Raw genomic sequence first — 17,908 nt, 5'->3', positions numbered from 1 at the left:
CATGACACGGAGATTAAATTTAATCTGTTCCTTCGTTTCTTTTTCAATTTAATCATCGCCGGATCGCAACAAAACAGTAGTAACGAAGGGGATTTCGAGCAATAATGCATCGATAATTGTGTTTCGTGTTGAATTGAAAAAGAAAAAAAGAGGAAAGAATGAACGAGATTAAAGCTCGGCTTTAATGGTTGATCATTCAGGACACGGATTTTCATATGCAATTAAACATGAAAATTTCTGCAAAGGAAGCGGTCGCGCACCAGTCTCGGAAATTCATCAAAAAGTGTATTTCGCTGTGACGTCGAGTGGTTATGAGAATCAGCTTTAATTACATAGGGGGGTCAGTAATTGCAACCGGTTAATTAGATTTTCAGTACAACCTGCGATTCTCGCTACAGGAATAGCTGACCGACGACGATCCGGTTAATAACGATGTGCAATCAAAACTGTGTACGAGATAGAAAAAAAAAAATTCTTTTCAACCATTTATTATCCACGTTTAATGATTTTTTTTTGTTATGAATATACTGATATTTTAGTTACAATTCATTTAGAGTCAGTCAGTGCTTAATCCTTAAACAGCGGACTCTCTCCATGGTCCGCCATCCGAGGGTTAATACGTAGATGACTGACACTATGATCAAACAAAAATTGTTCATATTTAACCATTTTCAACAGTAGAATCTCTGTCCTCAAAATAAAATTCCAAGAATTAGCTGTGTACATATTTCAAAGTTCAAAGAAACGGAGATTCCATTTGAATACTCTGTTAATTCCAGGAGAGATGAAAATTTTCCGAAAAATTACACGCTTCAGATTTTGGGAAGGACAAAAGCTCGCAGGGTTTTATTAGTTTCCGCTGTAAACGTTGCGATACTTGGACGCAATACGCAATCTTGTTTACGTTCAACCAGCTTTGAGTTCCCTGGCACGGTTAATAAATTTCCAACATCCGTATCCGACTGTTCCGTTGCGTGTCTCTGTTCAAACATTCCATTCGCGATAAATCGTCTCGTAAAATGTTTACAAAACGTTCGTTCGATCAGTCGGAAAGAGGAGTCGTGGAGAGTCACGTGAAGGAACGTAACTGGATGAGCAGCGATTTCGTGCTCGCTCGCGTCCTCATCGATATTTCAGCGAGTGTCGCGTGGTTCACCTCGAAAGAAGTCACCGACGAAAGATGGTAAATTCTATTCCCGATGTCGCACGCAGCTGTTGTCTCCAGCTTTTCCGTTGCATAATAGAACAACGCGACCAAGTTTCTGGCTTTGACGCGGTACCGCTCTTGGGATTCCCGCTTCTGTCACAATTTATGACCCTAATGGTGGTCCATGGGTCGACCCATGGTTTTTGGAAGGGCGAATAAAATCATCGTTACTGATAAATATTTAATCCATTTTCGGGTAGATAGTTTCTTAGGGCCATTATTTCGTTTAACACATTGAAAGCTATTGAAAGTTTTATCACACGGTAATTTCATTTTTTTATTATTTATAATTTTAGATATCTAACAAGATTATCGAGGATTCCTGGGTAATGGATTCAAGCAGCACCTCCATATAGATGACACGACAGCCAAGGTGTTCAGTACCAGTTCATCGAAATGGTAAGTGCAAACTAATTTGCTTTGCAAAGCATGCATAAGATTACGGGTGGAATCCGAAATCTGATCAATTATTGGTTATTGATCATAAGCACTCATAAACAAGATACAGTTTATGTTTTTATGAAACTGCCTCATGCATGAAAATATAAAATAATAAAGCTTTTGCCATCAGACCTTGAGTGCTCGTTTTAGAAATTTAATATATTAAATGATAGCAATTCGTATTTTTTAGTAATTGCTATTATTTTGAACGAAGTCAAGCAGTGTCTTATTATGCAAAACTGTAGAGAGATAATTCTAAGTTTCAGAGAAATTTATTAAAATGTACACATAATACATACTCGAGCTTTTTTCAGTCTTCCTTGTATCTCTAAATTTTCATAAAATTTGCATAATGAGATGTTTAAGGTAATCAAAATTAACGCGCTCATTACGGCAATGAAAACATTATTACGCTCACAATAACGATTAATCATGTTTGTTAGTGTTAAAATTGTTGACTGCTTTAAATTTTTAACGTTCCAAAAAATTATAAATTCACTTTCCTTGAATTAGCATTTTCATATTAAATCTTTATTTTTCTTTTTAATAATAATGCCAAACGAGCACATGTTTCTAGTGCTCAAGTTCTTACAAACTTTGAAAAAAATTCCAAATTTTTATCTGTGAAACTTGTCCCAGAATCACGAAGCAGCTAAAACAGCTGGACAGGTGATTATACGCAGCTTTGGACAGCTGCAGTGGATTTCTCGAATTAGTGTTGCGTGGTATGAAACATGGGTGCACAGGATTTCATTAGTGTTGCGGATGATGAAGCGTACCGCGTAGCTGCTCTCGCGAGTTTTTTTCATTTTTTCTCAGTCAATAAATTAGTGTTACGTGCAAAGCACCCCTCGCGTTTCCCTTTTATTCTCAATAAATTAGTGTTGCGAATAATTAAGCTGCCTGGTTACCGTCGGGAGTTTTGTTCAGTTTAAATTTAGCGAATTAATATCACGAAATATGAAGCCTGTCATTTGCAATATTCTATTTGGGATTTATGAATTTGCTAATACCCTTCTGGCTATTGAAATCTTTTTTTTTAACTACTTTTTGTGATTTTTATATTTTCCTTTTTAATTGATCTGCCGACAATAATTGAACATCCGTTGCTGAAAATACTAGTGGAAATAATTACTATTTGTCAAAGAATAATATTTTTTCTTTTTTGAAATGTTGAAATTTTTAAATGTTCTGAACTTTCAAAATACTGTTGATTTCATATGCTTTGAAACATTAGATCATTTTCTGATCATATAATCTTAATTAATTAATTATCTTGTTAATTATAGATTTTTCTAAAATGAAATTCTAGCAATTTTTCACAATTTTCGGTTTAATATTTTCGTTCATTTTGATGAATCCACTTTGATTTCCTTATTGAAGTTAGTTTGACATATCGGCAAACAATAAAAAGAGGACAATCAGGATGATAAGAGGGCAATAAATGCGATGCCGCAGGTATTAAAATATTCATAGGATCGCTCGTAAATAAGAAAACCGTCGAAAGAGCAAAGTATCGCGAGATATAATCGTAAAAGTTTTTACGATAACACGTAATAAATTCAATCGTTCAGGATATTTTCCACGATCCGACAGAACCTTGTTATCTGTTTTATCGCTTGCAATTAAAGCGTCACTGTTCGATGAATCGGCACGCTTTCCATTCGAAAACACCTAGAACCAGATGTGACCATTTTCCTCGGCAATCGAAGTAATCAAGAACGGGCGGTACTTACTATTCAACGAGACGCGGTTGTAATTAAAAAAATGAGTCAACCTACCGTCCCTTGATACACCGTCTATAAATAAAGATTATTCGTAATCCCGCCAACTAACCAGCGGCTTTTTTTTCTCTGGTTCGAAGAAAATGCAGCTGCAAACAAAGAATAATGTCCTTGCAAAGTCAATTAATTTTATGCTTCAACCTTCCTGGCGAAGGAAATAGAAAAACATCGGGAATATCAATCGTAAACAGTGAAGATATATTTCATAGGAAGGTCTGATCTCTTAATCCACAGACTTTCTGAGAGATCAATTTTAGCACATTTGCAATAAAAATAGGAAAATGGTTTCAGTTCCTGGTTCAAATGATAGAGAAATATTTTTCTTATAAATTGAAGGTGGAATTTTATTTAGTTACAGTTAAAATTTTGTATTATAGTGAAATCAATTTATTAAGAAATATTGAAATTTCTCTTAAAATTTATCACTTGAATACTCTTTACTTGTTTTTTCAGTTTTACTTCTTCTTTGTATCATTTATTTCTTTGTCTCTGAACTGAACCGAAGCATACAGTTTTCTATGCACGTGGAAGGGAAATATTCATCCCTGTAGGTTCTTTTCTTGCTTCGCAAACGAGATTTCAGATAGTGTAGGAGGAAACTTTGTAGCGAACTATGTCGTACATTTCTTTTCGTCGTCGGGAAGCGATCCTTAGCCTTTGATAAATCGTTGCTCGTTGCTTTGCGAACTGCTCGACTTTGTCCATGTCATCGATGGATACGCAAAGAGAGCGGGCGATACTTACTCGACGTTTTCGTGAATTAATCTGACAAAGAAACACTTTTTCCTGTCTCGAATACCGCGACGATTTGTCAGGATTTTTCAGACAAATGCTGTTGTTCGAATTTGATAAATATGTTTGACTTTCTTATATTTGTGCGAAACTACGCTTGTTAAGATTGTTTTATTTTCCTTCTTTTAGAATTTAATATTACTCGTAGATACATTATTTATTGTATTTTATTTTAAATAATGTATTTTGTAACGTAATTCTAAAAGGATTGACTAATTCACTGTAAAACACTGCTCCGTGTTTAGCAATGGAAATGCGATTACTTCCAGTACGTATGCAGAAAATTATTAATAATTAACTGTTGTAAACCTAGTTACGATTAATCTGACGTTATTAGTCCTGTAAATCTAATTGAATTTCCTACGTAACTTAAATCGAATATATTATTCGTTGAACGTGATTACCAAGTTGCCCATAGAATTTAGTTGATTTATCAAATATCTAAACAGCAACCGTGCTTCGTGTGATTTAATATTCTGTTCATTGCCAGCATTACCGAAAATAACACATCCTTAAATAAATAGAAAGTCAACCAGAGATAATATTAAAATTAAACAAAAGTGCAGTATCAAAGTGCACTAATTAATAGAGTAATTCAATGAAAGAAAGAATAATTAGAAGAAAAATTCGGATTTTCAGCTGATGATTACTCGCAAGATAGATTGTAGGAACGTAGATCAGGGTTAAACAGAAAAGTCTAGACGATCGTTGGAGCTATCAATCACGAGGAAACTCGATCGACAGGATCCAGGATCTAGCGTCGTTACTCGAAGGAGAAAATTCTTCTGTCACGCTTGACCCCATACGAATAGTATTCTCCCTCGATCAGTACGCTTTCTCTTCTTCTACAAATACACACACACACACACACACACGTTTGTTGTCGATACCATGGGAAATTGAAAAACAAACGACTATTACTGTTCTCGTATTCGCTCAGTCGATTCGATCCTGGCGCTACGCTTTTCAATCCATTCGCACTTAACTGGCTCGCATTTGCACACCCCTTAGGGGATAGAACTACGAGATATCAGTCACCGTTTCAACGTTTCGTTTATAGTGTTATTCGCGTGTAACGATTTACACTGTCGCAAGAAAGATACACCGCAATAAAACACGTTGCAATAATAGTTATTTGATTTTTGGGAAAATCAATGGAGGCTTTTGGAAATAAATATGGGGTTTATTAGTACCGTTGATAATTATTCGATTTTTTAATGTAACCTTAGGATTTTCTATCTTAAATAATTTTATTTAAAATTTTCTTATACATCCATCTTTTCAATTTAATTTCTCAATTATACTAAATTTTGTATATCACCCAGGAACACCAGGTGAATACAATTTAATATAATCTGAAACGACAGGTTAATTAGCTTGTATTGAACAGTTGAGCCTGCACAGAAAGCGCAGGGTTCATGTAAACCAAAAGGAATTGTCGTTGGCAGTTCGGTTCGGTTATCGTGGAAATTGAAAAGCAAACAAGTAAGTATAGCCTCCATTGATCTGCCAATTTAATATGCCAATACGGATCGATTCATTTCCATTCGAATTATTTCCACTCCCGGAAGCCCTCGAGACATCTATTATATTCATTGTGATAATGTGTTGAAATCTTCCTGAATTAAAACATGCTCCCAGTGGAACATTTGTGTTTTCGTATAATTACAGAGTTCGTTATGATGTTAAAATTCAAAGAAATATATTTCTATGAATCGTTGAAAATTTTTTATATTTTACAGGATAATTATATTTTTTTCAACTTCATTCAATTAATTAAAAATTAATATGTATGTTGGAAATGACATTTTCTATTATCGGAGGTAGAATTTTATAAAGGTACAAAAAGGTGATTGTTAAAGTATCGCTTAGCTCGTGAATTTTTCTTCTCCTTTATTCCATAAGAATACCTTTTGTATCCTCAGAGTGGAGGAAACATAATATGATTGTCATTCGAGACGATACGCTGTCACGGCATTGTGTTATTAAAATATACGGTGCTAATAATAAAAGTTTTACAATCTTCATTGAAAAACAAAGAAAAAAAAAAGGCAAAGTTTCGCGAAATAACCGCGGGGAAAGTTGCGTTCATACGAGGGTGACAAGTTATGGGAGTTTCGAGTGGAAAGTTTAAATAGATAAATCAAGTAATTTTTCGTCCAACCGAGAGAACTCGGCGGAGAAAGAGTGATTAAACTGGTTGTCAACAGCGTGAATTAAAACCGCGATATTTTAACGTTATCCAATGTTTTATCGTAATTGAAATTGCACTGTAAAATATCCCCTTTCGTCGAAATGAAGCGGCGTTGGTAGCTTGATATTTCGTAAACATTTCAATCAAACGGATTACGTTAAACTTTTGATCATTACTCGTCGATATTTTCGTCTAGCTTTCCAATCGAGCATTCAATGAACAAAAAATTATTCTCGGATGCTGAGTCTAAACTGGAAAGATTTCAAGAATTATTATTTAAATGTCCATTGGAAAGCTGACAAAGGAAAATAAAATGAAATGAAAAATAATTTTTATCGTGCTGAAATTTAGTTTCCATTTTTGAATGCATCTGATAATCAGTGATAACGTGACTTACTCTCAGGATATTCCATAAATTTTTGATAAATCCGTTTGTGAATGGAGAATGAACTTCGTGCAGAAGTGATTCGTTATGTACAACGTTTGATAACGCGAGCATAAATGTGTCTAATGAAATATAAATTTCGATTCCAAAGTGAACACGTTATACACTAAATGAAACAGAAGAATTAATTGTTAATACTTGACTACTATGTCATTTATTTTTTGATAATATATACAATTTTCAAAGAATTATCGTTAGTATTCGGAAACAAGCATGAGCGAAGCAGATAAGCTTAATTAAAAATGGAATTACTGCCTGATGAATGTGCAGTGATTAATAAACGCAGTACAGTTTTATATCCTTAATCTCTTTATTTTATTTCCAAACATTTAAAAAGGATAATCAGCGAGGAATTACAAAACGTTTTTCAGCGGTATTTCATACGTAGTACAATATTTCTCATCTCTACGATACAGCTGGTAATCCTTTGTCTCGTTACCTTTTGTAACTTTAATTCCAAACGAAAGCCCAGAAGTGTCCAGAAGTACGCGTACCTGCCTGACCGTATATATTACCAGAACACTCGCCTTTGAAACGAATAATCGTTTCGAAGGATCCGCCATACAGAAGCTGTCAAAATATTCTTGAATTTTCCGCGACAGAGATTTATCATCGTGGAAGGAAAACAAAGAAATAGAAGAAAAGAAGAGACGGGACAATGGCTGTGTTACTCTTGAAATTAATGAATCTTCGCGAGGACGGTACTGAATGGTGGCTCGGTCAATTGTGACCCAGACCTACCGAAAGTGTACCACGGAGTATGGACAAAAATTGGACATACAAATTTTTCAAGAAAAAATGTACATTAATTCAATTTCCAACAATTCATCGGTAAATAATTGAACTTCCAAAGGTTGAAATGAGAATACAAAGCAAATCTTCGCTTTAATTTAGTCGGAAAATTCGTCGAACGGACGAGACTGTAATTAACGGACGGTAGATTGTATTGAAATTCAGAAGCCACCGAAGGAGACGAGTTGAATGCGTCAGCAACTCACAGGACTCTGTAGTCCTTTAAGGACGTATGGCTAGCCAATCTTGGGATACAGTGGAGAGAGTAGACGCTTTATCGCAAGTTAATTTGCAAAGCTGTTCACATCGGGGGATTCTGTGTCAATGGAAGGATCGTGTATCCCATTCAGAGAGCATAGGTTTGGCGAGGAAGTCTTTTAAAGGAAACGAACATCCTCTGTTGTCGTTTTTCCTCTTGGCAGCTGAAGGAATCCCTGGAATTTCCAGTGCACCACTCTTCGTCCAGTTGCAACCGGAAGGGATGCTCGGGATTTTCACTGTTTCCAGTTAGCAGAGCAAGTTACGCTTTGGTGGTTTACTTTGAAATTGAAGTTGTTTCTTGCTTATGAATTGCCTGCGGAGATCTTTAATCACTTGAAATTTGTAAGAAGATACAAGTAGATACTATCTGAGATTTTTAATACCTGCAACTTGTTCATTAAAAATTGAAGGAAAATCAGCCCAATTTATTGCAATCGTTAAAATTTTCTCGAGAAACGAATTGCAAGAATACAACGCGAGCCTTTGTAGGATTAACTAACGACGGTAGTCGCGATGAATAAAACCCAAAGCTCTTCCTTAAAGGATATTGAAAACAATGGAAAAGCTGGCTGTTGTTCTGATCCGGAAATGGACGCGGTCGGGTGGCCGATTTTATCGACGCACTTTTCAAGATAGCGACCCCGGGTCCCAGAGGCGACCGGGAAATATAAGATCGAAGGAGCAGAGAAATTCTTGCTTTCAAGTTTTTTCAAGCCCCATAAGTATAAGTAACGCCTCGACGAGAGATTTGGACACGTAGCTAGTGGATACGTATAACTACAACGCGTCGTCTGAACGATGAAAAATGTTTCTTCGCCGTTTCCACGCACGTTCATCCGTTCTTTCCAGCCAGCCAAACTTCCCTGACGGTGTCGAGAAGTTTTTAACTTTCAGCCGGTGGCCAGGGAGGAATTACCACCGAGCCATGGGGGTAGTTTTTTAGCGCTGCTAAATATTTATGTACTCGCGAGCTCTCTAGCGATGCAGAAGCTGGGATTTCGGTGAAAGAAATATTTCACCGGCGATGCCTGTGTATAGTGCACCCAGTCGATGCAGGGTGATTTCGAGGAATTTAGTAGGGGGGATGATTTCGATCCATAATCACTGTTGAATATGGTAGGTTCATTGAGGGAGGTAAAATTATTGAAATATATAAATCTTTATTAGTAGACTGAGTGATTGTGAATTTGTAATTATTAAAATTAGGGGTAGGTAATTTTCAAACTCAAACTTTGCTCAAATTAATTTTCTTGATCATGAAAGAATGACTCTGCAGTTGTTTATAATATTTTCCTTTTTTTCCGTTTTTCATTATTGAAATGGAGAGATATTTTCTGATTGAAAAACTTTAATAACGAAGACTTGACTTTTCGAACTCTTAATGGTATTAATTGAAACGTTTGCATGGGTTTTAATCGTCTTGCTTAGTGCTGTTTTAAATTTCTCCAAGTCGAAACAAGAATTCGTAATCGAGTTCGGAAAAGGAGGCAAAAGTTGGAGGCACATCCTCTCCTCTCTGGTACTTTGCCGAGTTATAGATTAATAATGAAAATGCATATTTACATACTAATTGACTCTCAACTGTAGTGGCGGAAAATGATTTACATAGGCCAGTGCTTCGAAAACCATGGTTCAGATAGAATTCAAATTTACATGCCGCTGCAGCAAAGTTTACATTTAGCCCGGCATGGAATCGGAAATTTGAGAGATTTAGCGGAAACTTCGTTGCATTTCCGTGAAAACAAACGTTCGTCAGAATATTAATATTTAAATTTCATTTTTACCTTAATTTTCAGTAACTTTTTTAATATTATATATTTTTGTACTTCAACGTGTACGTAGAAGAGAAACTAATATCCTGATATTGCTTTTTTGCGCTTTAAATTACTGAAATTTTATATGAATGCATTCATTTAAAATTATGAACACTGGAAATTAAAATTTACATCAGAAAATTTCAAACAGTACTTCATTTTTATGGAACATTTTATCTTTAAAATTGATCATTTTATTTTCGATATTTTAAAATCTTTGTTATGTTGATTTCTTACATATATAATTTATTATATTTTAATCATTTCAATTAATATGATTTGCGGCCAAGTATTTACACAGAAAAATAGTCTACTCAGTTCCATTCAAAATTCTCATTCTTTTGAGTCTTTGGACAATAGCATTGAATTAAATGAATGACAGCCACTCGTCGTTGTAAAAAAAAGAATTTACCTACACATGAAGAAAGAAACTCGAGTAATGTCAAAGAAGGAAACGGTGTATTTACGGGTGAATAAATCAGCAACATGACTTAAGACTATTGAATTAAGTGATTCTTTGTTAAACTAAGTGCTCCTTTCTCTTTTATTTTACCAATGCTCTGATCTCTTTATTCCGTTCAAGTGCTATTTTCTCCTTTCATTGGTTCCACCTTTTCATCCTGCTTTCGTTGAAAGTGATTCACGTCTTCGAAATTATGTTTCAACTGTTGAATCTATTCGGTAAAACTGAAAATATCCTCTGCTCGTCAAAGTTCAAATTTGTATAATTCCAAAACTTTTAATCCTTTAACTTTAGATAAAAATTGGCTAAATTTTGTAATTTATTTCTGAGACGAGATCATTTCGTTAGTTTCAATTCTTTTAATTTCTAAACTCGTTTGTCTCGAATTCCGCTTTACCACGAATCTGTTTCCCTCGCGTTTTCTAAATAGCACCCATGTTTCTTCCGTAAACTGTTAACTCGTGAAATTCTTGCCGGACCACGAAACGAACTGGAAAACAGAAGATCTATTGACAAGTTCTGTAAACTGCACGGTTTCGGTAATGCATTCACGTTTTAAATGAAAGCGGTGAAGTCAAACACGAATCTGTGATTCAGAGAGTATCAATTGCGAAACAAATACCAGAGGAAAAGCAGTAGAAAATAAACATCTATTCTATTTTTTCTTTCATTCTAACAATAGTAGAACTACTGTTGAATAACCATAAACTTGCCCAAAGCATAGTAGCAAATAGAAGTTCGGTAACAAAGCATTTCAACAAAGTTGAACACGATTTCGATTTACGATAGCCAGTGCAAATGAATCAGATTTATCGATGAGGAATATAAAAGGGATCGTACTAGGCACGTTGTCGTTTTGTACATCTCGTATTTTATGGAGTAATAAAATATTCATCATTGTTGAAAACATCTACATGTTTGTTTGACAAATTTTTCTGTGGTATATTCGGTGGTAGATTTGTTGTCTTCTGAAATTTCGAATTTAAATAATACGACTGTGTCAATCATTTGATAATTGTAATAATATACGATTGAGAGTTTTGAATATCATTTCTCTTTTATAGTCCACAAATAATTAGCAAGGTTTTCTTAAATATTAGTACTTCGCTCCAAAGAATCTTAACTCGCTCTGGATTTTGCAATTATTTTTCTCAACGAGATAAACATTAATGTCAGACAACATCAAACAGGGAATGAATGGAATAGCTTGTTGGAAAGAGAAACTAGAGGACTGCTAATAATTCACAGCGTTTCCCAAACGAGAAGAAGGAACTAGTTTAAGAGGAGCAACGAAAGACAAACAAGGAAGAAAACGGACCCGGGTGAATTGGTGGCCGCCTCCTCCCGAGCGGATCGTAGCATGGGGCCGCAACCATAAACTCGTCTCTTCCTGGCAGACCAGTCGAACTTTTAAGACGAACAGAAGGCGGCAGGCTTTTATTGCTTCTGGCATCTCCAGGGGTCCCCGACCGAACGAGGAAATTGGAAAAAGAGGAGGGTAAGGGTGACCCTTAGGGGGTGCTAAGACGTGCCGCGAGAAAACGCAACACCCTACCTAACATTTTAGGGTCTTCCATGCTTTTTCTTCCTCATTTTTATTGACTGATGCTTGCTATAAATGCAGATGGTGATAAAAAAGATCAAGATTATAGGGGATATGAATCATTTTTGACTTTCTCGTATCAAAATAAATTTTAAGTTCGTTTTCCCTCAAATTCTTATGAAGAAAATTTAATTATACCCTAGGAGTATTAATTAACTCAATAAACATTCAAATGGATTTGTTTAATTCGATTAGAATCCAAAGGACGTAAAGGTGTTACAAAATGTTATTTTATTAGCGACAGCTGTGCTTCAGCCCTGTTTCCTTGACCGATGTAATTACGGCCTCTTTGCGAATAGTAGTAAAATCCATTTAGTGAATTGGCAATTATTCCTGTGAATTCCTTCGTTAGAATGCGAACCGGCAGAAGGTGCCTTGTCAAGTATTACATGCATATTTAAGTCCGCGTTACACGAAATACCTCTCTGATCTTGAATCTGCTTTCAAGAAAGATATTCCATTTTCTTAATAAATTAATCGAAAACTGAAGTTCCTTCGAAGTGAAATGTTTCTCTTTGAAAACTAAATAAAAATTTGTTTCTTTATTGAACGAAGAAATTTATTTCTCTGTTATTGAATCAATGGTAAATTCCATTATATCTACAGTTGTAAAGAACATCGAAATGGTTTTATGTATTTCTTATGGAAAGTTGAAGTCAATTACGTAGGCGCTTTCAAAGTCAGAAGCTGTTAACTCGATATCACTGTGTGGTAGACGTTCGTACAGACACGAGGCATTATATCTAGACTAGATGGAATTGCATTGCAATCGGTTCTCTGCAGAATGTTCCACAGCATTTGACGTAAATAAGCAATTTGTCGATGGACTCTGTTCGCAGCTCGACATCCGGAATTTCCTTGTTCGCTCAAAACGTTATCACTTCACGTGGAAATCTCGTTCATCGATTGCTCTCTGCTAGAGTCTCTTATTGCATCTTTGGTTAATTTGTTAATCGATGTTTTTCTCGATTAAAAAAGGGGTTCATTTTATAAATCTCCGCCTTATCATTCTTCAAATTAAGCTTTAAGCTTGCTATTATATAGAAATTGTAATATTAATTCCACATGAAATTTTTTTAAATTTATTCTTCGCTTAGTTACTCGATAATATTAAACTCGAGATGTAGGTTGTTCGTGATAAATTCTTTGAATTTTGTATAAAGGAACAAAATTAGTAAAGGAAAATCTAAGGCAAACGTTGAATATTATTAGTACCATGCTAATTTTGTAAGGTACCAATCTAAATTATTCCAAGATGAATTTTAGAATTCAAAGATACGTCAGTTCCAAGATCAGTTAATTTTAGGTTGATAGGAAAAATAGATCAATTCAGAGATAAATTAATTTTACTTCAGCCAGTTCTAAAATAAATCCATTCGATGACAGATCTATTAAAATATAGGTCAACGCGAAAACAGATCATTCAAAAGTAGAAATGTCAATTCCTACACAGTTCAATTTAAAAATAGATTAATTCATTATTCAACTAGTCTACATCTAATATTGTGAGCAATTTCAAAACATTAGAAAGTTTAGAAAATTAGCTATTCAGTCAAAGTGTAATTTCGGTTAAAATTAGTAAACTTATCCATCAGTGGACATAAATCTGGATAACAACAAAGATGATAATAAAACTAAGGGGACGTTATTGGACACATTGCAGTAATGTCTAGGACAATGTTTTCCAAATGAAGTTCTCGAGTCTGAGAATGATCGTAAGGAACTACTATTACTCGTTATCCACCGACGTCGTCAAGTTTGTTCGAAGCCGTGGTAAAAGGGATGAACAAGGACGGATCATTCCTCGGCCATGGGACATTGTTACAATGTCGACGACGACAAGTTTTTTACAAGTTTATGGCGGAGAAAGGAGCACGGATCTCATTATCTTGATGTGTCCTCGTAGACATCTGTACGTGATAAATTTCTCTCTCTTCCTTTTCACCCGTCTACCCCATCGTCTTTTGCGCTTTTCTTTACGTTTCTTCTACGTTTTTTCTCCTCCTTCGACCATGGTAGCCAGCTTTTCCTCCGTCGAATAGATCCATTCGTTATCCATGGATTATTCTTTTCCAGTGTTTGAAAAATCTCCTGTTATCGTTTGTTTACTTAAACATCATTATTGTTTTCGAGTTTCTAAAGCTGCTCCTCGATCAGTGAAGCGATTCTGTGTCGCTCAAAGCTTGGTCCCTGCGATCTCGTTCTATTTCTTAAGATTAAAAATCATCTTAAAAGTCGTCATTTTCGTAGAATTGAAAACATTCAAAGGGGCGTGATCGACTAAGTGAACGTTTCTAAAGGATGAAAACTTCTAACATTGCTGAAGGAATCGGAAATACATCTCCATCGGTGTATCACTTCTCAAGGGAATTTCTTTAAAGACGCTCGCTTCGATTTTTTCAAATGTAACATCGAATACTTTCACAAATATTATCCGGTTACTCTTCAAACGGATCGCATACAAGTCGAACATGAAATGCAGGAATTAAATCGTAGATAAAAATAATAATCCTTCCTGGAATTGAGCTCTTTACACGTTGAAGGGGTTTTTTGACTTTCAAACTAGCAGAAGGTTCTCTCGCGGACAAGGTAGAAAAAGAACAGAGGGACTTAATCTCTCGTCGTCGAGGTCGAAATATCGCCTGTGGCAATTAACCGTGAACATTTATTCCTCTCTTCGTGACGACGGTATCATTTGAAGCTTCAGTAATGCCAGCTTTAAAGCTAAATTTGTCATTTTCAATTATCTTTTTGTAGACATTGGTTTTTCTTTCTTCCTGTTCGAAAATTTCTCCAGTTCCATAACACTAATTATACAATCAATCAATTTTGATAATTAGTAGTTATTTAATCATTAGGTTCTTACTTTTTATTTGATAGATTGTAATAATTGATTACATTCATTTATAATAATTTAGTTCTAATCCTTTTTTGGATTTTTAAATTTAATTCTAGAATCATTATGTTCAAGTACCACTTTGCTGTTAATTGGTAAATGTAAACTAATTTATTTTGGGATATTTAAAAATTTGATGAGACAGCAGAAGATTATTAAATCAATTATCACAGTGTAATTGATTTGTTATTGATTTTGTTGCAAAATGTAATTTCGTTTGATTGACATTATAATCGATTTTGGACGAACAGTACAGTTTACAAATATAATTATCACAGCGAGTGGTCAAGTTACACAACCATTATTATCACGTTCTAACTAAGCGGTTTAATTAAACATCAAATTTGTTTAACACAGCCTGTCAAAATATTTAACGTGGTAGCTAGTATATTTGCCTAACGAAGCTGATTTACGAATGATAACTGGCGGAAGCTGCTTTCCACGCTAAATTATATTATTTCGTTAAAATAATTCGAGTCTCTGTTGAAACCATTTATTAAATGGAAACTGTATACTGCTCAGAGAAACTTTAAAGCTCAACGATTTAAAATATTAATTAATTTTGTATTTTCTGTTAATGAATAATTATGTTTGTTAATTTTTCATTGGCTATTTTAATATATCTTACTCAAATTCAATAGAATAGAATTAGAGTACACCTGCTCAATTCAATGTCTTATCTATTTTATCATCTCGAATCATCCCTTGTTGCGGATAGCCAATTCACCCCTCGAAAAGCAGTAGCCACATGGTGAGACGATGTTCCAATTACCGGACAATGGCCACGTGTTGCTTTTAGCAGGCGACAGTCTGGTAAATGTCAGACGTCATAAGTTTATAAGAAATCTAACGCTAAAAGAATCAGCAATTTCTTGTTAATTCTCATAATGATTTCTAATGCGAGATATAAGTTTCTATCTTTAATGATCTTTCGATCTTTAACCTGGAAACATGGTTGAACCTCGTGTACAGATTACAGAACAATTTTATTCAAAGAACTTCTTTATATTCTAAGAGAGTGTACATGTAAATGAACTAGCTATAAATAACTTCTTTATTTCGTGGCGTAGGAAAAAGTAGTCTGTTGAGAGATAAATTTTGCATTTCCTGAGGTTTTAAAATCGTAGCCAGCCCAGTCTTTTAAAGGAATGTATTCAGTAATATAGCAGGCATACAAGCTTTTATTTCATACTCTTGTTTCTTTGCTTTATTATGCAGCTTGAGCAAGGGATTATATTATAGAAGTTAATTATTCCACGTAGCAGACATTATCAACTCCACTTTCTGGTGGTTTCTCAATCTAAATTTGCATATACATTTTATTTTACTATATCATTAGTTCGCGTACATGAGAACAACAATTATTATTTATCTAATTTTATAAAATCAGAAATTAGAATTTAGAAACTATGATTTTCATTTTGATTGCATGGAATTAATTTTTATTAAAATTCAAAAATATTCAATTGCAATAAGAAGATTTTGCAAGAACTTTAAATTGAACTTCAAACCATCGCATCGCAGAGAGGAATCGATAGCTGAAGATTCCACCTGATAATTAATTCTTGATTTTCCTGAATTCCTCCCGTTGCTGGATCAAGTCTACGAACAATCATTATCCCTCGGTTACACCGACCGATTAAAGATAAAGTTTAATTGCGAGCTTAACCGAGCCTAGAACGGTGGCCAGTAATTGCACTTGCAAAGGAAGCTGCGATTTCCTTCGTTCGATTATAAGACTGAGAGTCGATTGTAATTCCCTTGATCGATCTTTTCGTTGACCAGCTGACGTGGGAAAACTTAAAACGACCCAGATTTTCAATCTTGAAAAGTAAAATTATACTATGCTCGTCTTTCTACCACCTTTTATTTTACTATCAGATTTGAATTTGACAATTAAAAACCTTTTACATATGATCTTTTTAAGGGTGAAAAGAGCTTTAAATATAAAAATAGCCTTCTCATACTCTAAACATTAATTTTCATCTTCTTGTAATGAATTAACTATTGATTTCTTTATTTATTGCTTCACTTGAAGAATTTTATGACGTTCTACGATTTAGTATCATTATAGTGGACATATGTATATTACAGTTTGACAGCAACAGTTTTCAAGAGGGTAGTAAACACGGATACGAATGCCTATAACATGTCGATGAAATAAATATGACTCCTGGGTATCCTGTTGAATTTTGCATAACCGCTGAGAAACTTTGCTACTCTTACTACATAAATATGCATGAGTTTATGCGACACGCGGTTAATTAGAAGAAAGTGCAAATATTGCTCCTTTCCCTGATAAATCAAATAATGGGAAATATATTTCTAACGATCAGCTAAGGAAATGAATGATATCTTTCGAATCCTCTAATCGATTGTTAGCTACCGAAGTTTTTCACACCATGTATTTCAATTACCTGGGGGCAAGAGCAGAAAAGTTTCGTCATTACGGTATCAAGGAAATAAATTTGATGTTCGAACGGAGTACAGGTAATTTGACAAGTTTCACACAGATTGATATGGGAATCAGTGATACAGAAGTTGGCAAATAGTGGTGGTAAATAACTCTTTAAACTTTTTCCTCTTGGATAAAGAAACCGCTCTTTCTTTTTAAATGCCGTTTAATTGAAGAGCCGAGCTCATTTCGGATTGAAAATCTCTGTCAAACGATGGCTTAACTCTCGTTCCCTTCGTTGTTAATTCTGAAACGTTTAAATAACTTGCATATTTTAATTTACTTGGAAGTCCAACAACATAAATTCCACTAACAAACAGATAATCATTTAAGTTAATGAACAGATCCTTTTTTTTTCCCAGACTCAATTGTTTTTCACCGAAGAGATTTATTCTAATTTGATGCTCCACGCTTTCGGCTATACGCGCTTCTGTACGTGACTTCGTAACATAAATTCTTTATGCAAATTACGAACTGAATACAAAGTAAACCGATTCATTATAATGCACGATCTATGCAAATGAGTATTTTTCGAGAACGCGATGTTTACGCGATCAGCGCGAGCCGGTGCACGGTGAATTTCTCATTTTATTTTGCACCTCTCATTATAAGCATCGATCGCTTTTGTATTGTAATTAATGGGCTTGGTTAACATTCGGTTTGGCTGCTATAACTCAGCAAATGAGATGTAGTATACATTTCTCGGTAAGCAGTGAAATATTGTTTATATTAAGCTATCAATAAATGGATTGATCGTATGC

At 34.7% G+C, this 17,908-nt stretch overlaps 1 protein-coding gene and 1 long non-coding RNA gene across 5 annotated transcripts in view; one reads left to right on the top strand and one right to left on the bottom strand.

Moving 5' to 3' along the window:
- Positions 1–17,908, top strand: part of LOC143305472 (uncharacterized) — a 217,725-nt gene that overhangs the window by 30,971 nt on the left and 168,846 nt on the right. The window contains exons 1-2 of one of the 3 annotated variants that reach the window (XR_013062437.1): positions 95–340; positions 1,504–1,606. This is a non-coding gene — a long non-coding RNA (uncharacterized LOC143305472). Of the gene's footprint in view, positions 1–94; positions 341–873; positions 1,184–1,503; positions 1,607–17,908 lie in introns of those variants that run through there. The other 2 variants (XR_013062435.1, XR_013062436.1) reach the window with 2 other exon arrangements.
- Positions 1–17,908, bottom strand: part of dpr1 (defective proboscis extension response 1) — a 221,829-nt gene that overhangs the window by 169,354 nt on the left and 34,567 nt on the right. The window lies entirely within an intron of this gene.

Source organism: Osmia lignaria, chromosome 7 (genome assembly GCF_051020975.1).
Source record: "Osmia lignaria lignaria isolate PbOS001 chromosome 7, iyOsmLign1, whole genome shotgun sequence".
NCBI lineage: Eukaryota > Metazoa > Arthropoda > Insecta > Hymenoptera > Megachilidae > Osmia > Osmia lignaria.
The sequence above is the reverse complement of the archived record's forward strand: the minus strand, read 5'-3'. Positions and strand labels throughout refer to the sequence as shown.